The sequence below is a fragment of the Falco punctatus genome (assembly GCF_963210335.1).
Source record: "Falco punctatus genome assembly, chromosome: 2".
NCBI lineage: Eukaryota > Metazoa > Chordata > Aves > Falconiformes > Falconidae > Falco > Falco punctatus.
Window position 1 is genome coordinate 25,421,017 of NC_137581.1, and position 22,845 is coordinate 25,443,861.

General features: G+C 42.8%; 1 protein-coding gene across 6 annotated transcripts in view; it reads right to left on the reverse strand.

Moving 5' to 3' along the window:
- The window catches only part of STARD13 (StAR related lipid transfer domain containing 13), a 312,260-nt gene that overhangs the window by 77,011 nt on the left and 212,404 nt on the right, over positions 1-22,845 (reverse strand). Inside the window, exon 1 of one of the 6 annotated variants that reach the window (XM_080377509.1) lies at positions 3-2,989. The exons of the other annotated variants lie outside the window; for them this stretch is intronic. The gene's annotated coding sequence lies outside the window, so the exon portion shown is untranslated. Of the gene's footprint in view, positions 1-2; positions 2,990-22,845 lie in introns of those variants that run through there. 6 annotated transcript variants of the gene reach the window in all.

Here is a 22,845-nt window from a genome sequence, read left to right on the forward strand (position 1 = left end):
ACATGGGCTCTCTAACCACTTCATTACATGCCCTGCAGTTCTCCCAAGTTCAGTTTTTCCACACAATAGATGACTTCATGGGCTTCTGTCAGATCCCATTTAACTCTCTTTTTTTTTTCCTAAGCTGAAGACTCTCATCTGTTTCGTGCCGCGGCTGGTCAGCCTTGCTGCCCGTCCTTGTACGTACCACTGCTCCCTAAGCAATGCGTTAGCCCCTTAGTTTACATGGTAGGAGCTGATGCTACGGCAGCTTGAACCTTGCTCCCAGTCTGTGACTGCTATTTGTGGAAATGGGAAAATATTCTCATTTTCTTTGCTTACAGTTCTGCAGACCGTTAAGTGAGGACAGTCGGTTGTCATCTTGCGATCTGACAGCTCTCCACAACCACTGCACGAGTAGCCTGCACACAAGAATTTCAGAACAACTACACCAGATTAATATCCAAATGGTTACTAGCCAGGCAGCCTAGGAGAGAGCCGTACAGATTAAGTAGCCAGGAATGCTCTGAGCTGACAGCAGCACCGCTTTAATGCAGCTACTACTATCTTAACCAGCAGCTGTAAGACACGGGTCCTGGGCCCCCATCCAAGCAACTGTGACTCAGATTTGAAGTGCTGCAACGACAGTGCTCTCCTGTGGATGCACTGGTTGATCAGTGCCAGTAGCTTGACGATGGAGAGCGAAACAAGCAGGGGAGAAGCACTGCCCCTGCACGCGATCCAAATATGTAATGGCAAATATAATAAATGTGCTTTCCAGGTGCTGCTGTCAAAAACCACACGACTGATTAAAATTACTTGCTTGACCTTTAAAATGTACTTGAAAATCCTTAAATGAGACCAATCAGTAGTACATACCCATTTGAATAATAACAGATTTTTGAATCTCTAGAAAAGGCCATAAGAGGAGATTAAAGGCTTGTTACCAGAGTGTGTCACGCACTATATTACCCCAGGATGGGGATCGTCCAAGGACTTTTACAGAGCATTTTGTCTACTGCCTGGAATAATGTTTATGGCACATAGGGCAAGATTTAGCTCTTTCTCTGGTCTGAGACTGTTGATCATCACCTGAATAACAAGAAAAAAAGCCCGCTGCAGGTGAAAAGAAATATATTTACTCTACATCACCCTCCACCTGCTTTGGCTCCAGGCAGCGCACTGAGTTCTCCGGGGGTGAATGGGAAGATCTGCTCCCACCACTAGTGAGCGTTAAACTAGAGTAAATCCACAATAAAACAGCAAAATGTTGTAGCACAGATACTGATTTATCAGGACTGTTTCTCTCTGCAAATCTTCTCCAGTTGGGCCACACTATTTGCTAATTGTGAACACAGCCCTACATGTAGCCCAGTATGGTTGAATGCAAGATGGCCATGGAATGATCTCAGGTCCTGGGAGCCAGATCATCTGCACTGCTGGTTCTCTCTCTGGCTCTGTTTTGGACCACTCCTACCAACCTTCGCCTAAGCAGTGTGGACATGAGTCAGTCTATGCTCCCTTGCTGTGGGATCCCTGACCCTTCCTTGTTTGGTAGTACAGATGCAATCCCAGGGATGAAGGACAGTAGGATAGCTCCTCCTGCCACTGCAGCCTTCACTTCCCCCTCACCTGGACATGTGAGATCTGCTGAGACTGGAAACCATAAAAAAATCAGAGCCTTCTTCCCAAACTGTGGCTCCACAGGTCAGATTGCTAATTAGTCTCATCATTTAAAAAAAGATCAGAAACCATCCTATGAAGTGAAAGACTTGGAGACCTACTGATTTACCCAGTTGGTAGGATGACCCCTTGCCCAGAAGTCCAACAGGCAAGAACGCTCTGCTGGGGAAGAGCTTAGCGTGCCACACAGACCTTCATTTGGGCCTTCTGACCTATAGCCTCTCCCTCTGCTGACACTTGGGAATCATCAGAAGAAACACGAGCAAACATTTTGGTAGGTGAACTTTTGTCAGAGGAAGACCTTTCACCTTGATGTAAAGAGCTACTTTGCAAGGAGCTAGGACTTCATCCAAGGACCTTCATTCCAAGGCTCACAGACCCTGTGATGTAAGTATGGCAGAGGGAGCAACCACAGAGCTCCATGTCAAAGCTCTGGTGAAAGTCTGCCCTGCCTTGTCCTTAAAAAAGCTATCATAGGGCCCTGGGGTAATTCAGGTTGGAAAGGACCTCAAGAAGCCTCAAGTCCAACAGCCCCTTTGGTTTTCTGACACTGCTGAAACAATAAGTTCACAAATAGTTTCAGCTCCCCACAACTGCACTGTAGGGGAAAGGTGAAGGAAGAAATTACTTGCCATTTTCCCCCAGCGACTTGCGAACAGAAAAGCTCAGCTTTCTCTGTGCAACCACGATGGCTATGCCTGCTTGGCCCTGGACTCTTTTCAGGAGTTGAATAAATTCAGTATGTTGAGCCTTCTACCATGAGGCTGCTGGGGAAAAGTTTTAATAGTTGAAAGGCACTCTGACTGCAGTGTATTTGCTTCTAATGCGGTAAACAGAATTATTAAATACCTTGTACTTTGCATCTTAAAACTCTAAGATACTCAAGAACACATTATTTTTTCTTAGTTTCATATTTTCCTTTGCTCAGACAGTATGCATGAGCCTTTAGAGAGATTTGGGAATGCCTCGAGCCCCTTGAGAAGAAACAACAGGTATGAGGACACTGCTGGAAAGATGAACAAGATGAAGATGCTCATCTATGAAGATGAGCACTCACGTTTCCCTACATCTCCTTCTCACCACTGCTCTGCAGCCTTCCTCCTCTGATGATCAGGACCTCCACTTTCAGCTGAAACTTCTTCACAGCTGGGCTACACGGTCCTCCAGCTCAAAGGCTTTTCTCCCGTCACTGGTGTTTACCCTTCAGTTGCAGGCAATGAGAGCAGCTTTGTCCCAGAGACTAAAACACAGCCCTGTTTCAGTCTCCTTTGATAAAATCAGCCATTTCCCCTCTAACAGCTTTTCTGAATCCACAGATGCAAGCTGGATCCAATGGGGGCTGGATCATGGGGAACGAGAACCGACCGCAGCATTGCAGATGGGGTCCCACAGCACTACGTACTCACCTCTCCTGTGGAAGTATGTTGCTGGATAGAGCTGATGGCTGGGCTGCCTGGCCAGGCCACGTTTCAGGAGAAACTTGCAGTTATTCTCAAGTCTGCAAACACATTCAAGCCTTTGATCTGTTCCGTCACTCCCAACTGCCAGCCTCCCAGATTATGCCAGCGTTTCCTGCAGCTATCCCCGAATCACGCTACCACACCACCGATAACCACTGTGCGGCTGCAAGCTGAGCTGCCTGAAGAGGAACGGTACACAGAGCCACTACACCACCGCTCGCCGCTTCCCTTTGATCCCATTTTATTATCACATCTTCTGCGCTAACCCTGGCAGATTCTGGAGGAGAACTCAAGGAAAAGGTTTTATTTTGTGCTACCGGGAACAACTAAACCCTGTCTTCAGGTTTCCCCCTCAAACACACATCTTTTCCTAAAGATTATGACATTTTGAAAAGTTACAGAGATGAGGGAACACAAAGTGCTGCATAACACAGGTATGTTTTTAGCAAAAAAGACAAGGGGAAAGGAAAAAAAAATCTGTGTTATTACTATTTGAAACTCTGCATCAAAACGGATATTTCAAGGCAAAATCAAAAGAAAAGAGTCATTTGAAAACTTCCCATATAAAGCAGAAAATTGTAATAATGCTATGTTGAGTGAGGATTATTTCCTGGGCAGTTTTCATGCAGTAGATGCTCTTACCTAAGGGTGCCATTTCCTAAAGGGATCCTGAACAATGTCATCCATTTACTATTGCAGTGGTTATGTGAAGTAGGACAGTTGTACTATCTCCACCTGATGAGAAAGCCATACACTTTTGCATTTTAATATAAAACACAGTCTTTGAAGGATCAAAAATTTGTATTACTTCAAACTTATTTTTCAGGAAAACCTCTTTCATTTATACTTGGTACTCATTTAGCTTTTTAGAGTCTTTCTCCTCCCTGGAGTTTACATGGCATATCTCTGTCTCACATGTGTTCCCTTTAAAAGCCAATATAAAAGTTTTTCAACTCTAAGCTCTACAGCCTGAGTCTCACTTATGAAAGTCAAGCAGCGCCCCTCTGCTTTACTCATCACGCGACTGAATGACTGCTGACCTACCTGCTTGCCTCGCTGCAAACCAGGGGCTCTCAGAGCCCAGCACAAAGCAGTTCACCTTGGTTTGATCAAACTGGGTGACAAATCTCATCCTGATTCCCAGCACTCTTCAGCAAGCTCTAATCCTTGATATTTCTCCCTTCCCAGGGACCAGCGGTCCCATGATCAATTCAGCAACATCTCTTCCGTGCCTCTGCTCCTGCAAGCTGGGACCCAGGACAATGTGGCCACACACTCTTCATAAGGTGATACTGTGGGACAAAGCATCTCCAGAGGCCTGAAAGTGGCAATGGACTTCCAGGACAGGAGCCCTGTTTAACACGAGGTTCAGTTTGTGCACGGCAGAAGCACGGTATTTCATTGGTTTGTTCAAATGCTTCAAAGAACTCAGAAATAAAAATTTTTGGAATTGCTGCATGAGTCAAACCTTTTTAAAACTTTATATTAAAACGTGAATCACTGGTTTGCTTCAGGGGAGGAAAAAATTTTTGTTTTCAGCAAAAAGTTAATTGGGTGTCCTGAAAATCAGTAATTAAAACCACCACTAACAGACAATAATCATCTGGAGTGCTAATTTCCTTCTGTACATAAAAGGCTTAAAAAGGACAGAATAAGAGAGAAAAGTTCATCATCAGCATTTGCCTCAAGACCCAGTGCACCCAGGGGCTGGCTCAGAATCCCTCCTGCAGGGAAATGAGAACTAGGAAAGTTATTTTTGTTGCTACAAAGAAAAGTTGGATTTCTGAAGCTATATGCCTGCACCATTTAAAATGACCTCAGCCTCAGCCACAAGCAAACCTGCAATGTCATCCCTAGAAGATATCATCACCATCACTACCATCGCCCATGGACGTGTCAGAGAGAAGTGCCACCACCCTGGGCAGAAAATGCAGTTGATATTTGCTGCGCAACAACTCAATACTGGAAGCAAAGAATAAATATGGTTTCCAAATTAAACAGCGGGAGTAATTTCTGCCGACAGGATGTAATTACTCCTCTTGTAAAAGAGCTGTGGAACACTTAATGGTTTCAAGCACTAATACCTATGGAAACAGAGCGTTCCCCAAACACCCAGCCAAGTGCTAGCTTACTGTTGGCTTGGGGAGCAGTAAATGGCCGAGAACACATCCTGTACTGCCTGAAACTTCAAGGGCCTCCTTCCAAATACTGCTCTAGCTGGACTGCTGAAATTTGTGAGATCAGGTACAACCACTGCCCAGGGTGAAATTTCTTCCATCTCTCACAGGAGCTGTGGTTAATGCACCGACTGTGCCGCAGCCCTAAGTATAGATTTTCCACCATCCTATCTCAGTGCCAGGTCTGTGACTATTTCAGGTAATTTATCTGACAAGACGATTGTGTTCCCAAACACTCTTGTTTACCAGCAGGCAGGATCTGAGACTACATAAAACATATCAAGGCAAATGCAGTAGGATATATGGCATCTCAAAGTTGACATGCTTCTGATACTAGTTTTCCTAAGGTCTGACCAAAATACATTTCCAGATCAGAAGTAAGAAGCAGCATCTAAATGCAGAAAATTCGTAGTTATGGCCAGAACATCCGAAAGCCTCTTCAAAGAAAGCATGTTGAGTGAAGTATGCCAGGCCTTGAATACCCTATGGCAACCCAGCTTTTACATTTATACGCAGAAATTCAGAACAATAGACAAGCAGAGCTCTCCACAGAGCAGCTCTCCTGGTGAAAGTTTTTTACTAGCTGTACTAGTGCAGTCTGGAGCTTGGGAAGAAAGAAGTGTCCTGGCACCAACTCTTCAATTTCTACCAAAAATATAAAGTTTACGCAGCGCATCCATATACCTAAGATCTCATGACTCCTGCAACAAAACCAGCTCCGAACAAGGCTAGAAGGCTTACCTCACCTCTTGCAGAGCATCACGCATTTCCAAGAGATTTTAGGGTGGGATTCATCAAAATAAAGAAAGGTGCTTCTCATCACAGGAGAAGACTGTCTCTAAGCAACAGGAAAAGACAAAGTTTTTCTGCACAGCCCTGCCTCAAACATCAGCAGAAAAAAATGCTTACATGCTGACAGTTCATCTGAGGAACTGCTCTGGAGCTTAACAGGCTGTAATCAAGACATCAGAGGTTTATTTTGAACAAGCGCTTAGGGGAACAGCATGAATTCTCGATGTTAGTGGTGCCAGTCAGTGTCATTCTCGAATCCTCACACTGACTGAAGAGAAAGCAAAGGAGTCTTGCTTGTGACTATTTCACAGTATTAAATTTTCTTTTTTAAATACTGACCCTTTTTGAGAAAAATTCAGTACGCTTGATGTATGAAATGTTGTCTCCTTGACCTTCCAGAAACCCAGAGAAATAACGTTTGCTTTTTTGGTAAGTTAGGCTATTGACATCTTTGTTTTCTTTCATCATACACATGCACAAAAATCTTTTCTAATCTTATTTCTACCACCACGGTCCTCCAGATCTTTCAGCATGACTTACAGAGGGGTAAAAATGAAAGAAAAGCAAAAACTGGCAGTACATTAGGTAGCTTTGGGCAAAGAAAATGATGGATTCTTCCAAAGTAATTTCCTGCAAAGTGAGATCTGCTGTAAGGACCTTGATTTTACATATGTCAGTGCTGGGAAGCTACTTGGACACGTGAGACTATCACTTGCAGCCAAGACAGAGGCCACTATTGGGTTTTAGAAATGAAGAGCCTGACTACAAACAAACAAAAAGGATTTTTCAGAAGAGTCAGAGACAGTGAGATTTGATTTCATTTACAACACACTACTACCTCCTAAGATGGTCCCAATTAGACATATTTTTGTGTACCAAAAGCATATGATGCCACACTCGGCCTTGTCCTCCTCTAACTCTCTTGGCAAAAGCAACAAAGAATTCCTAACACAAAAAGGCTACACTGTGGTTTTGTTTTCAAACATCATTTCTAGGAAAAATGAGAGAAAAAAAGGACTCTCTGCAAGATATTCTGTACCCAAGGAAAAAGCTGAATGGTTCCATGTGAGTCATTTTCAATCTTCACAGGACTGGTATTTGTGTTATGAACTTAGAAAAAGTCATTACCAGTAATTTTATTATTTCAAATGTTTGTAACACGTGAGAAAAAAGTGTTTTTAAAAAGAGAACTAAGATCCTAACCACTTCAGGTTACACTTACAGATCACCTCCCTACAACTTCAACCTAAAACTGTTTCACTATGTTTAGAAAATACTTTCAGATGCTCTAAGTAAAGCAAGGCATCCAACATCTGGCTTGAGAAAGAGGTTTTCACACAAAAATGAAATGCTACAAGAAGTGAGACATGATGAAGGAGACGATACGCTTCTTGTTCACTTGAAGAGCTGCCTATTCTGTTGGATTAACCCAAAGTAAACCTGCAGTCCCCTCCTATCTTTTCTCTCTTCTTTACTACACCCAAGCAAAAACATTTAGGAGAAAAAGTATCATGTGTGCAACCATTTTTCAGGAAAGCTTCTCTTCATTTTAAGTAATCTAAAGGATTTACTTCATGGTCAAAGGAATATTCACTCCTTTATTCTTACTGACATGCAGGAACAACTTGTCTGACCTCTGATGAAGAATCTATGAGCTTCAGTTTTGTTATATTTTAATGACTGCTGTTATAAACCACTCTGAATAGGGAAGCTAAAACCAGAAAGAAAATACAAGAATCTAAGCGTCTTTCAAGCACCCTGTTAGATTTAGAAGTGACAAAGCAGGCAGTGTGCTATGATGGTCGGGGCAGTACTAGCAACCTGGACTGCCTCTCCTCTCCCTTCCCAGCAGGACTGTCTGACAGTGCCACGGAGGAGACATGATGTTCTTTGAGCCTACACTAACCAAATTATCAAACAAAATTAAGGGTCAGGTTCTATGAGCACGTGAACGAGTAAGCCTGATTCACAACGGATTTCCAAGCAGCTTTTCCTGTCACGTAACCTCTCTCTGATGCTGATATTTTGGTGTCTTGTACTGTGTGAAGTTGCACAGTAACGGTCTTGCTGTTAGAAGGAGTGTAAAGGTTCCTCCTTGACGCAGGCACGTCTATTGACACAAACCCTAGAGGCACCGGTTGTGAAATCTCAGCACCTCTGTCAAACTGACCTGAAATCACGCTCCAGAGCTGCTGAGGGTGTGGAGAGAGCTCACAGAGTGCAAACACTCACAGAGGGAGTGTTTGCACAAGCCTTGTTTCCATAGGGAACCAGGGAAAACATATACCGATTTAAAAAAATAGTTTCCCATGATGGATTTATGTAGTGTTTGGGAAGTCCTGCAGCTCTGGCCCTTGCCCACTAGAGGCTGTGAAGCTCTTATGCCTGCCCTGGTCCTGGCTCTCTGAACCAGTGAAGAGGACATGAGGAATGGGAGAAACCAAAAATGAGAATTTTTTTCTTCTGCCATTAAAATATTAAAAACTTGTTTGCAAAGCAAGACACCCCAGCCCTGGCAGGCCGGTGGGAGCAGCAGGACCTGCTGTGGGCAGCCAGCTCTGCTCACCTACAACTGGAAACCCTGGAGGAGAAGATGTATGAGGAAGATGAGGAGGAGGAGGAAGAGGAAGACCATGCAATGCAGCTGGTTGGAGGGAAACTACTCCTTCTGTGACAAGTCCAAGGTAAACAATGAGTACCCAAACACAATGTGCTACTTCTAAAATCAGTTCTTCTTTTTGAACACCACTCATCAGAGCCTGGCAAGCGCCAGTAGTCAGAAGAAGGGAGGCTAAGCATCAGCAGGATTTAATGAGTGGAGTTTGCTGGAGAACTATAGCAACAAACGTGTGCACAGAAAAAACACATTCAAGGCTGGTGTGCAGGGAAGACACCTGAGGATGTTACTTGGTAAACTGAGAAACACACAGGGATAGTATAAGCAAAAGAAGCAATACTGGCAGAAACTCAGTTTCTCCCGTCTGAGCCAACACTGGGGTTTGCTGGGTTATTCAGAGATCATCTCACACCCCTGCGTAAGAGACACTGAAATGGGCAAAAATTTGGAGGTGAGACCTGCACAGAGCTGTGCTCTAAGGGAAGACATTAAACCCCAGCTTCCACAGGAGGTGAAGGAACAAGGCTCCTACAGAGCCTAGAGCTGGAAAACAGATCTAAATGTCTGCTTGCAAGCTTAATATGTGACAGGTTATTTAGAAACTTGCAAAGGGTCAATGTAGATCAGATTATTCCTTGCAGTTATCGACTCCCTTGTTTTCCACAATGCTGAATTTCATCTGCCGTTGTTCTGTTCATATACCTAGCTTAATTATCTCGTGTTTAAGTTCCTTTATCTTCTGCTGTCTGGATTAATTAAATATTTTTATGCCTTCTGCAACCTCTGTCATGATTTGCGCACTTTCACCACAGAACATTAAACAGCATAACTATGTCACACGATTCCTAAAATGAAATTTCAGGGCAGCCCAATAAAAAACAATGACCTTAGTGAAAATGTGTATTTATTCCTCTTGCTTGGGCATCATGCAGCTCCTTGGACCAACGCTCAAGGAGAAGCCAGTTCCTTATCTCTAACGTGTTCCAGTTAGTAGGTGGCTCTGAGAGCAACTCCAGGTGTTCACACACTCTCTAATCCCATTAGGGCTCTTTGAAGCGAGTTTTTTTTTTTCTGGTGTCACAGAAGTTATGCTTAATGGGCTTGAAGTTATTAGGCTGTTAGAAAAGTTATTTGCACTTTGCAATTTGCTGCCAGAAGTGTATCAAGAGACAAGCACCAAAGTCCTTGTGAATCCCACAGCTGCTGTGACTTTTCCATGTGAGGAAGGAACAGTTGCTTGAGGCATTTTAGAGACATGCAAGAACACAGGAACAGTTTATTAATACTGGAAGTGAATTTGCAATTACTGAGAGCAGATGGTCAGCTCGCAGAGTGAATGAACCTTACACCACCCAGACTTACAAGACTACTGCACACATTGAAACAGTATTCACAAAAAGAAATCCTATGTGCTCACAGTCAGAAGTCAGCTCAGATTTGGATATGATACACAGCAGCTTAAATCCAGACAAAGCTGTCAATATTGAACAGAGTCGGTAGATTTACCCCCCAGTAAATGCCCCTTCTTTTTACTTGTATACAATACTCTCAGAGCAGTCAAAGCTACGCTAAAATAATTAGGTCCTTAATAAAATATCAGCATCATTAAAAAAGCTAGGAATCAAGCTAATCCTCCCTTGTACCACTGTGACTCTGCTGCATCACAGACGTGGTAGTAACTTTAATAAGAATGGAAATAATACAGCTGAAGTTATATGACTAAGTTTTTCATTACTCTATAGTCCGTTAACAAAAATAGCCAGACACACATTGCTTTAACAAATGTATCTGTGTTGCACTCCAGAGCTTTTGAATTCTTTCCATACACACACTGCCTGTAAAGACTTTGCAAAGAGCTTAGTAGAGATGTTTATCTTGAAAGTACTCCTTAGTGCAGCTCATGGACAAATCAGAATTATTATTGCTATAGGCATGTAATAGTATGTATGTGCACAGGGAAGGATTTCCTTAATACCATGTATCTTTCAGCCTATATTTCAGCCTGCCAGCTCTTCATCTGCCTAAGCAAATAGGACTATAATTACCGGGGGGAAGAAGGGAGGCTATAAGCAAAGAGCTCTGTTGCCTGGCTCTTTCTGCATGTGCCCAGGGAGTGAACACCAATGGGTTGACCTGAGACATCCTTCAAAATCTTCTTCCCTGAGACATAAAATTTCAGCATCCCAGCTGAGTACCTCTGGACTGCAAATGGTGAAGGATCATTAAGGTTTAATTTGACCTGCAGCTTACAGGTCTTTGTGAAAGGTTAAACAAGGGCTTGAATGTTGTGTGGCAGCGAAAGGCAGCTGGCAAGGAGTCGGCACATGCCAGATCTGCCAGTGCCTTGAGCAAGAAGGTAACTGGGCAGGGACTGTAGTAGGGCTCTGAAGACCAGCCAAAAGGTTGCAGCAAGAAGCAAGACATACATGATTGAAAAAAGGATGGCAACTGTATTTTCAGCAGAGGCAGGGGTGTTCGTTTGGTGACACTTGTGATCAGCGCAACTTGCTGACAAAGGAACAGCAGTAACTTAAGACAGACCCCTCCAGTAAAGATCAACTGCTAAAGAAATCACCTAAAGATTTTTCGTGGGTTTTCCTCACATAACTGAGGGTGCAACTTTCACTTGCAAGCAGGACAGAATTTAAATTTTCAGGGATACCCTTATGGCAGAAAAGCTAAGGTTTACATCACGCAATCAACTTCATTCCCCTCTTAAGCCAGAGATCTGCATAGCAGGTCAGTTTGTTTCCAGATCACTATATAATTCAGCAATTTCATGGTCCGGCTTCACGGCACAACATACAAAAACACGTCATTGCATGTAACAAGCTTATACTGCCCAAAGGCTATTCCTATACCTGCAGCAAGGGAAAGTGTGAAGTGTTGTAGCCATTTTCAGAATCCTTTCCTTTACGCTTCCTTTTCTAACACTCAAGGTGGAAACCACAGGATACCTGAAGAGTCCTGCAATGCCATTGGTATGTTGACTTAATACCTCAGAACTGCTTTAAAGTTTTCCAAACACTTAAGAAAACAAAGTTTATACAGGAAATTATTTTGATATAATGTGATTTGCATATGTATCTACTTAGTATGTTGAAATTTAATTATTAAAACCCCTGTTGACTAGAAAAGAGTATATCTAGCATCTAGATTACTCTTGGAAACATTTTGCATTTCGCTGAAATTTATGTGGTCCCACAGTCATTTCAGTAGCCTACGCTATTGTATGCCACAGCAATTCCACTTAGCATTGTGCAGAGACCTCCCAACTTTCTAAAAACCTTCGGGTCCAATTTTGCAGCTGGTTTTGGCCATGTCCCAGTTTCAGCTGCCATAAGAGTTAATTTTTCTTCTTAATAGCTGCTACAGTGCTGTGTTTTGGATTTAGCATGAGAATAATGTTGATAACACACTGATGTTTTAGTTGTTGCTAAGTAGCGCTTGCTCTAAATCAAAGACTTTTAAAGCTTCCCATGCACTGCCAGTGAGGAGGTGCACAAGGAACTGCGAGGGAGCAGAGCCAGGACAGCTGACCCGAACTAGCCAAAGGGATATTCCACACCATAGCACACCATGCTCCATATAGAAACAGGGGAGCTGGCCAGAGGGGGCCGATCACTGCTCGGGCACTGTTTGGGCATCGGTCAGTGAGTGGTGAGCAATTGTGTTGGGCATCACTTGTTTTTTCCTTGTGTTTTATTTCTCGATCTCCCTCTCCCCTTCATTACCAGTATTGTTGTTGTTGTTGTTATTTTTATTTCAGTTATTGAACTGTTCTTATCTCAACCCATGGATTTACGTTTTTCCCGATTCTCCCCTCCATCCCACTGGGGAGCGGTGGGGAGGGGGGAGTGAGCGAGCTGCTGCATGGTACTGAGTTGCTGGCTGGGGTTAAGCCATAACAGGCCATTAAAAATTAAACTGAAACCTTTTTTCTTCAGCCAATGTTCATCCCAACGTAGATTGATTAACTATATGGTAACATATAAAAACCGATGTGATCACACAATACTTGGACCTCACTCCATTAGCAAAGAAAGATCTGGAGCAGACGCTGGCTTACATACTCAAGGATTTCAGATTTCCAGATGCATTTCTAATTTTGTATAAACCATTTTTTTTGTCCTTTCTAAATCTGACATTGCTCTTCGTTAAGGGCTTGGATTTGGAAAAAAAGCAGAAAATCCCATGGGATTGAAAACAACAGATGTTGTCTGTTTTAAGCTTCCTTTATTCCAAATCGCTGAATTTAGTGCTTTTAAGATTTTCCTGCCTCTCTTTTCAGAGGCCTGTCATTTGCTCTTTAAATGGATTTTCAAGAGGCTGACTTGGACAGGAATGGATGTGAAAAGAGATTTTCAACTTAAAATACACTATTTTTCAGGAAAGTTACTAGAAGCATACTAAAGATGTGACAGAACCAGTATCAGTGCAGTATCATTATGTATCCGCACTGTGAGCAAAAAACCCAACGTATTAGCATTCCAGCAAATGGGAGGCACATCACATGTACACTTCCCACACAAATGCCCTCATGTTTCCTGCTGCTCCATTTCAACGCTGCTGAACTGTCAAGCTCAAAACTTGGCATCCTGCTCCATGACAACCACAAAGGGATTTTCAAGTTTCCCGTGCCTTCTCACCTGCCCCCCATCACGGCAGATATGGCCAAAGAGCCCCTGCCCTTAGGAGGCTCATTCTTCTTCATTCCTTCTTCAGGTGAGTGACTGTATCCTTCAAAAAGATGCTGTCGTCATGAAGTCAGCAATTCCAAAATGGACTGAGTGGAGAAATAGCTGTGTAATGCTGTGGAAAAATTAATGGTGTAATTTGAACCTTAGGGATATGCCAGGGAAATAATAATTAGGGAAGGATGTTGGGGAAAGCTTTGACATCCTTTTGGAAAAAAAAATTGAGAAGTTTCAAAAAACAGCCATAGGAATTATTTGATTATTGGATAAAGTAATGGCATAGTGAGCAGCAGTAATTTTGCCTATCTAAAAAAAGAAATTTGAAGAAATAGTTTTATTAGAGTACAGTGGTACCTGACAGTGAAGATCTCTCCATTCCAGGCAGAGAGCACAACAAGAATGTCTGGAATGTGAGGACAGACAAATTCAAATTAAAATTAAGCGTATGGTTAAGCGTATAGTTTTCATTCAAGAGAAGTTAACTCTAGATCAAACTACCAAGGAATGTGGTGGATTCTGATTTAAAAAAAAAAAAAAAAAATAAAAATTGTCTCCAAGGCATGACAAGGACAGTGTCATGGAAGGATGCTGAAGCTAAACAACCAAATTCTGTCCTCATCACTAGCCATTAGATAGACAGGAGGTCAGGCCAAATGAACTAATGGGTTTAAGCTTTACGAGGTCAAATCTTTCTATTAAGCGTCAGAAACTCTATGTTTACAGTGATTATAGCTGTGGTCATTAATAAAAATAATTGGAAGTGACTACCCCTTTGATTTAATCAGATTTGAATTGGTGCAAGTTCATTGAATTGCAGATGGAAGAAATATTAAACCTTGTCTCTTCACAGATGGCAAGACTTTAGCAATACCTTCATAAAGCCTTGATTCATATTTTAGGCCTTAACTTCCTCTTGTATTCCATTTTTTTACAACAGCACATGTACTACAGAATAGAAATTAATCTCTAATACATTTTTGTCGGTTTCCAAGCTTGAATGGATGCAAACATCAGTCCTGGGGGAATTAGTATGCCATTCATATTCTTTTAGAAATAAAAATATATTTTCAGGTTGGAAAAGAGAAAAAAACCCTACAGATTTTCTGGTCATCAGGAAGGCCATCTCTGCTTCCATATTCTGTCAAGGTTTTGTTCCTCCTGAGACTCATGAATGCTGCCATTATTTCTCAAAGTTTTCCATTTGCTCTGGGGCTGCTGAGCAGCTGGGAAGGTAAGTGTCTACGCTATTTTCCACACACAAGAGACGTAGAAATTCAGTTTATTTTTCAGCAGGATCAAAATAGATTTTTCTTTTTCTTCCAAATTGTAATTCAAACATACTCATCTTTCAAAAAGACCAGAAAAAGGGTGTTTGGTTCAGGCCTTTGACAGTGCTTCTTGATTTCCCATCTGAAGGACAAGGATGCAATGCCACATTCTTTGTTATAAAATCAAGACCCAAGTGATTGACAACAGCAGCCAGGAGCAGTAGCCAGCATCTGTCATGAGCTTCAGCCTTGACAGTTTTGAGAGGTTCTGAGGTTACCTGTCTTAAGTCCATGGACTCAGCTCACATAAGCAGAAGTGTCCTGAGCTGCACATGTGAAAGTCTAGCTGTGATTTTCAGGCTCCTGACTAGGGCACAGGGAATCTGGAAACTTGACCCTGTACCAGCTCAGGGAAACCTGACAGCTCTGGCTCCCTGAGCAGCCCACCAGCTGGAGCTGTTGAAGGACACCTAGGGTCATCAGAGGTTTATCAAATCTGGTGTGCTTTGACTAAATATTTCAAGCCTACCACATCATCATAAAAGGCCAGGGAAAGTTTAAGTCTGAGTGACTGAAATACCAGTGTGCCCAGTAATACTCTGGTGTGTGTGTTTGGCCTGAGCTGCTGGGGCAACTGAGGTGTGGAGGAGCAAGGCAGAGGGGAAAAAGATTCCTAACTTGTGTTGAGTGTGTTTACCCAAATTAGTCAGGAAGGAGAAGCACACATCCAGGGATACGGTGGATCAGTACTGGCAGTGGAATAGCAACAGCAGCTGAGGGGTCAGGAGAGAGGGGTGCACAAGATTATCTTGGGTAACTACTGATAAAGGACTTCAGCTAACCTGCACATTGCAATTTTCACTAATGACTAAGGAAATCCTCAAATACACAGCAGATCAGTCAGTGGCTACTGTTTTGTTACTCAAAAATTGTCTAGTAAGCGTGGGGTACCAGGTTAACTGAAATCTGAAAAATAGTACAAAATCAAAAACACTGAAGTTCAGCACTTGCTAATGAATTCACTCCTGATGGCTCTTCAGAAAGGATGTGTGAGCTTTGACACGTTCCTTCTTTTCAGCCTTTTGCTCTCAAATATAAAATCAATTGTCATAGCTCTGCAAATTTGTTGATGGCTCTGACTGTAAACTGCAGACCTCCTGCAGCTCTGAAATTCATGGTTTACCTCTTGGTCTTGACTGTTTTGTGTTATGTGGAATATGGGACAGTTTTGGAAACAGAGCAACGTGCTGATGGTGATTTTGTTTCTCTAACACTAGCTCCCAAGAAAGCTTCGTGGAAACTACATTTTTGTCTGATAATCCATGTGGACAAAGCATGTCCTGTAAATTCCTGTAATTTAGCTTTATGAAAAGTATGCAAAGGTTTCATAAACAGTAAGGGGAAAGCGTAGTTGTAAAGAAACAATAAAAAATACGTCCATCAGCTTTAACACGCTCATCTGGAGAAGTCAGCTACTGTGAAAGGAGACATAAAGATAACATGTTTTCAAGAAGCAGCAGCAAGTTGTATCCTTCCAGCATGTTCCTGGGAAAACCCTGACGAGCGCAAAGAGAACAACTGTGAAACACTAAACATGCTGCTAATGCGTGAAGCTCTGTGTTCTGGGGAGAGAAGAGCATTCAGCAATAATTGAATCATCCAGGGCTGTGCTCAGTGGATACCCTAAGGTGATTATGTTCAGAATAGAAGCTTTCAGAATGTCATTTAGTAAATGAAAACAGAGTTGGATACCAGTAATAAACCAGTGCCCTCAAGCTACTCATTTTTTATAGCAACGTAATTGAAACATACAAATCATTGACTGCCAGATGCCTAGGAAAGGGGGCAGCACTGAGACCAACACCAGAGACACCCAAACAGAGCAACAAAGCAGGATTTTACTTCCAGTAAAGAACATGATTTCCATTACCTAATTTGCAAAAAGCAGGACTCTATTACCTTTAAAAAGAAAGCACATGTTTAACTCATACTACTGTCATTTAAATGACAACCATTACATTTTGGATTCCTGCCTTTTTATATACATTTAGGACTTGTTTATCATAAAACTCAAATAAAACTTCAGCAAGTTGTATTCCAAGTTTTTCAGATTAGTAGTACTTCTTGCACAGATGTCCCTAACATAGCTATTTTATTAAACTGCGCACCACAAGAACTAAAGTGGCTTTGAAAATGTAGAATTGTAATTTTCCAAAGCTGAAGCTTAAGAAGAAAAAGCATTTATTTGGATATAATAAATCATCAGCGAATCAGTGAAAGTAAAATATGAAGGAAGCCTCTCTCCAGAGCAGAGGACACTCCCTTCCTAATAATGTAGTGCAAGCCTGTCATTTTGCATGCTTATTTTGTTCAGCAGAGTTGTTGAGGAAGGTTTGGATCTCAGTCTGAACATGAGTTTGGGCACTGACACTACTTGCTCAAACCTGAATTAAATCATCCTGGGAGGGGCAAAGGCGTCGGAGAACAACAGCCTCAGCCTCCACAGGCAAAGAGCCATCCCCAGCCTGCTCGTGCAGCCCTTTCTACCAGGCATTGCTTCACTCTAGTTTTGGCTGCAAAATTTCTGCAAAGCCTGAGTCTCCAGCCAGTGTTCCACACTCTTGCCCTGCCTAATCTCAGATCTTTTTTCCATTGCTGAAGACTGAGCATATCACACGACTGCAGCTACCGGAGGATTTTGCAGCCTGTCTCCCATGCAAGAGAACTCCATCATTTTGTGCAGAAGATTAGTCAGTATTAGTTGCTTTGAAGATAACTGCTTAACAACAAATTCAGTTCTTAACCCTCATTTACATTTCCTAGAAGTTCTGTCAAACTAGTGCCTTTGGGGCTGACGCTTTCTGGGCTTACTCTCAGCCCAGAGATGATTTTCATGCATGTAAATGTAAATTCAAACAGTTTACCTGTTCTAAAATCAGACAAACATATGAGACCATTTTTGCTGGGACTTGCATCCAAAAAGCTCCATAATTGCTCAGTATTAGAAAAACATTTCACAGATCTCATTGAGCTCTAAGGAATACACCAAGTTAGAAGAAAATCTGTTTTCAGAGACATGAAGAAATTAAAGGAGAAATAAAATTAATGCAGAATGGCATTGAGCTGCCTGATTTTCTCACCGAGGTCAGTGTGGGAATCTCCAGCAAGAAAGAGGACCTGGAGCAAGTAACTAATGTAAAGTCTCAGACACTCAGTTTGGTCCCTCTCTCTGCTGGAGCCAGACCTCCTCCAGCTCTGCTCAGGACCGACACACACCACCCCCCACCCCGAGTACTTGAATCTGTCCCAGCATGCAGATGGCCTGAGCGCATCTGGATCCTTGGGGACACAAAGCCCTGTAAAGATGCTCAGTCACCACGTTGTGTCAGGCAATACTAATTACCCAAGTTTTCATCAATTCAGATCCTACCCTTATGTATAGATATGAAGACAGTTAAGAGTTACAGGAAAAGACTTCACTTTCCCTGAAAGGTGGGAGCTGGGGTGAAAAATCTGGTTTTATTCATTGCACGTCAAGCCTCTGACTGCATGGTATGCTATCATTTGTTCACACTCAGGAGAGAGAGCCTTAACTTAATTATGGCAACTGGTGTGGAGAAATTAATGACCACTGAACACTGTAAAACAGAAATCAATACTTTTGTGTCCTTCCCAAATGGTCTATTGCTAGATAGATATCCATGGTTATATTTCTCTCACCCTGTGAATATTAATAAGGTAGCAAAGACTGGATATATATATCAAAGCCTTGGAAACAAGGCTATTGCTAATGCAAGTCCTCAGCAATAGCATGTTATAGCTACTAACCAACTGATTTGTGGGATGCTAAGTAATATCTCTGGTAGAATATAATCATTCATTTTCTATTCTGATACTTGTTTACTTTTGTCACCATTTATTAAAATACAGCCCTGCTAGAATTAAAAGAAGACAGGACAACAATAACCTTTAGTACCTCCTTGCCATGATAAGTGAGATGCTTAAACAAGAACCAAGACACTTGACAGATGAGTATAAATGGGGCTAAATTCACTCTGATGAGCTGTGTGATGGCTTCCTCCACTGATGAGGCACAATAGAGAGGCAAGTCATTAGAAATTACCCTGCCATGGGATGACTGGCATGTACAGCTTTTGCAATCCTGTTAAGCTGTTGCCACCAGATGAAAGAACCCGCTCATTGCAGGGGTTGGGAAGAGATGTTATTTGTACCTGATGTGGTGGGCTGCCTGTACCTGAGACACCGTGCTTGGGTAAATACACCCAGTACCTCTGGTCCTGATTCAGCCTCGGTGGTGATACTGATCTTAAAGGAATTTCCAGGCATTAAACTATTACAAAATGGACTTAATGCTGAAAGCCTGTATCACTGTATCTGTTCCTCTCTGTTGTATCATTACTTAATAAATCACAAAGTGTAGAGGTAACAAACGGGGAAGCAGTCCAAAGGGTTTAAACTGTGCATTGCAGTGCCACCTAATGCGTGGGCCACTGGGGTCCTGCACAGGACCCCGCTTGGAAAGAAGCTCCAGCTTGCTTCTGCCTCTGACCAGGGAGATCAGATGCTCCACATACAGGGTATTTGCTATGGTAGCCCATCCCATGTGAAAATCATACAGGGCGTAACTTCTGATTTTTTGCAGCAACAGGCTGGATTTTAGATGCCCGAGAGCACTGACCCAGCCACTCGGTGACCTTTGCATGCAGGATTATCAGTCCAGGACTCAGCCCTGGGTGTGGGCTTTCCAAACAGTCATGAAGACTACTACCCTGCTGCATTACAGTAACATAATGAAGCAACTATACAATTATGACTAAGGTCCATTGGTATTTATGACCTAAGAATATTTTTGTCCCTATTACAGGGCAAAGTAGAGACAAATGTTATATGGTAGTCTCATTTTACCATCTAATGCAATTATATACCACTTTTTAACATGGGAAACCTAAATTTCCCACTGGAAAATGTTTCAATTTTTTAATTACTGAGTAGGGTAGAAACATGGTATATGTAGACATCATAAGCCGCATGTACATATCATGTGCTTCTGGCAATTGCCAATAATCGTATCTTTCTTAGCATGTGCTCCTCCCGTCTGTTGTAACCAACTGTTGTCCCTAAGCCTACACTCAGCTTCAAACCTACAGTGACTCACCCAGTTGCTCAACATAACCTCCTTTGTTTGGGTGGAACTACACACGACGCATAAAGATAAGGGTTACAGCCACCACTGAACACTTTTTGAGGCAGTAGGTTTATTTTGTCAAATGTCTGCTGAAAGCCTGGAGCAATGGCGCTGTGGCTGTGATGCGAACAGCACTCTACCCTGAGCTGACATGGGCTGATTTAAGAGACTTACTCACAGTGAGCTGATCTGAACTCCCCAAGTAATGCCAGAGTTCCTGGACAGATATGACACTATGAAATGTAAATAATGGCATTGCAAAAGAGGTCTGTGAACTGGCAAGTCAGATGACCAAGTCCATTAGATGCAGGTTCCCAAGCAGATCCCACTGCCACAGCTGGACGGTTCCTTTACCTGAGTATGCTTTTCTTGAACAAATACCATTTCCCAGGCCTTGTTTTGGGCTTTCTCTCATGCTGCATTTGAAAACTAGGGGCAGATTCCCATTTATAAGTTGAAATTCTCTTCTACCTATTATTATAACGCTATTTTTAATTTAAAACTTGCCAAAAATTATCCGAAACTGATCTAGTCCACAAAGATTTCTTCTAGGAATTTGTTTGTGCAATGCATATTTAGCCTGGTTTCCTATGGAAATGCTGCTCACAGGCATGCTTTGTGTGTTGGTCTGTCTTGTCTGTCTGTGTCAGGCACCCCATCACCTCCCCCCATAACTTTTGAATTAATTGGCTGATTTGAAAGAGAGACAGATGGCTCAAAGGTATTAAACTCTTACAAGTTTTGTGAAAATAAGCAGCAGGGTAATGGAAAGAGAGCCTCTTAGTGGCTCACTAAAGAAAAGGCTTCGGCACAAAGTCTATCCTTATTAAGCCAAAGAAAATCTGCACAAAGCTCAACCCTGCGGTACAAACTCACCACAAAGAAGCCTTTGCTGGGTCTGGTGTTCATGAACTGTTCTTGTTACCTATTGCTAAGCAAACACCATCATGTTTACTTTAAATAGCAAGTTAAAATTTTAATAAGGACACTGTTGAGGCAGTTAATATGCAAAGCAATGATATTGATTAATAAGATACCCTAAGCCACAAGCCTTGCCACACTTTCATGCTGCTTAACTTTGACATTGCATCTGAGAAAAGTATTATTGCAGCATTTAGGGCTCAGATTAAGATAGTTGACATTGGCAAGTACATCTAACCCCACTCAGGAGGTTTGGCATTAAACAAATAGCATTCCACACTTGTTGAATGGGCCCTTGAACACTCCCCCCGCCACACACACATTGTCCTACAAAAAGCCTAGGTGGAGAAAGTCTGCACTTGAATCTGACAAGAAGCTTTGATCACACAAATTAGGCCAGGCTTTTATGTGGAGTTCCTGGCTCTGTAGATGGTGTGTTTGATGGCAGCGTCCCTGCTGGAGACTCCACTTCCATTATCACTCACTGCTTGATGCTCAGCTTATAAAGGACACTGCACTTCCCAATCTTCTTGCCTATTCCACACCACTTAATGGCTACCAGAACACTTGAAATGCTGGTATTTTAATGCTTACTTACTTTTTAATCAAATGTTATGACCCAGAACTACACCAGTCTCTGACAGCTTAATTAAGAAGAGGCACAAACCTGTATCGAGGGTTTCGAGTCATATTTAAAGTCTCATACAGGGACACATAAGCAGTGTCAAAATAAACAACTGCAACATCACACAGCACTGCACTCCCCACTATGGGGGTACTGAGCAGCTAGTGAGCAGTGATGAACCTCGCACTTTCTTGGTGCATTCAAGGACACTGAGCACACTGGCACTCAACAGCTTTGCAGGCACCACCATCTAGCTAGCCTTCAGTCAGTCAGATGTGCACTCTACCAATCAAACCAGTGATATGATTTTCTTCTGGTTGCAATCATCCCAGGATGTGGTCCCACACACAACAGCAGCAGGTAACTGCAAGTACTGGCACTGAAAAGGTAATTATTCTCTTCAGTGCAAAAGGAGAGACTCCATCTCCTCCAGCAGGTAAATGGCAGACCTCCTGGTCATGTCAGCATCATGCACATTGCCAGCAGATCCTCTCCTACCTGCTTCTGAGGTCACCTTACGTCTGCAATCCTTTGTATTGATGTGCTCCTCAAAGCAAACAAATAATGCCACCACCAGGCCAACTCGGCTAAACTAACTCTTCTTGAGGCAAATACTATCTTACGCACTAGTCATGTTCATCATCCCTGGGTCCCCCCTCAAATCCCCACAGGGACACTGCGTATTGACTTTTAGCACTAGGGCAGCCACTCATTAAAGCCACTATTTAAACCTGTCACAGTTTAGTGATGGCACCTAACTTCTGGGCTGGGATGACGTTCAAAACCTGCATCTGCACAGCTGCCTCTAGCTAACCTCAAGAGCCTTATGCAAAACTACTCGATGCATTCCTGGTTGTCTTAATCTCCATGACCATATAATCCCCTCACTGGTGTACTCCCTCCGTGCCAGACATTCCTGTCTGCATGCAGCTGTGCCACGGGGATTGCAACAGGCAACAGCTGCCGCCCCGGCGGTCCTGTCAGTATTCGGCATTCATGATCTCACCATTCCTGTCTTGGGTCACAAGCTATTTTGTAATATTCCACAAATATCTCCCACACTATCTACACCGTGCTGCAAGGATGGCATAACCCACTGCAGAACAGTGCATCTTCACACGCCAGCTACACGCCTGGCCATAGCTACAACAGTCAGAAAGGAGAAGCACGCACAGCCAAAGGCCTTTTGATTACCATGTTACCCAAAACCTCAACGGGGACAGCCACAGTGCCCCACAATGAACTGCCACACAATTTATTAAGGAGTCAAGCTGACCAGGTGCTAAGAGCCCCCTGGGATACACCTCCTGGAGTGCTGTCCTTGGGTGTCCACAGGGCAGAGCAGAGTCTCCTGCATGGGTCTGAGCTGGGACATGCACAGGTGGAACTGGCAATAAACCTTGCAGGAGAGCGGAAGAAA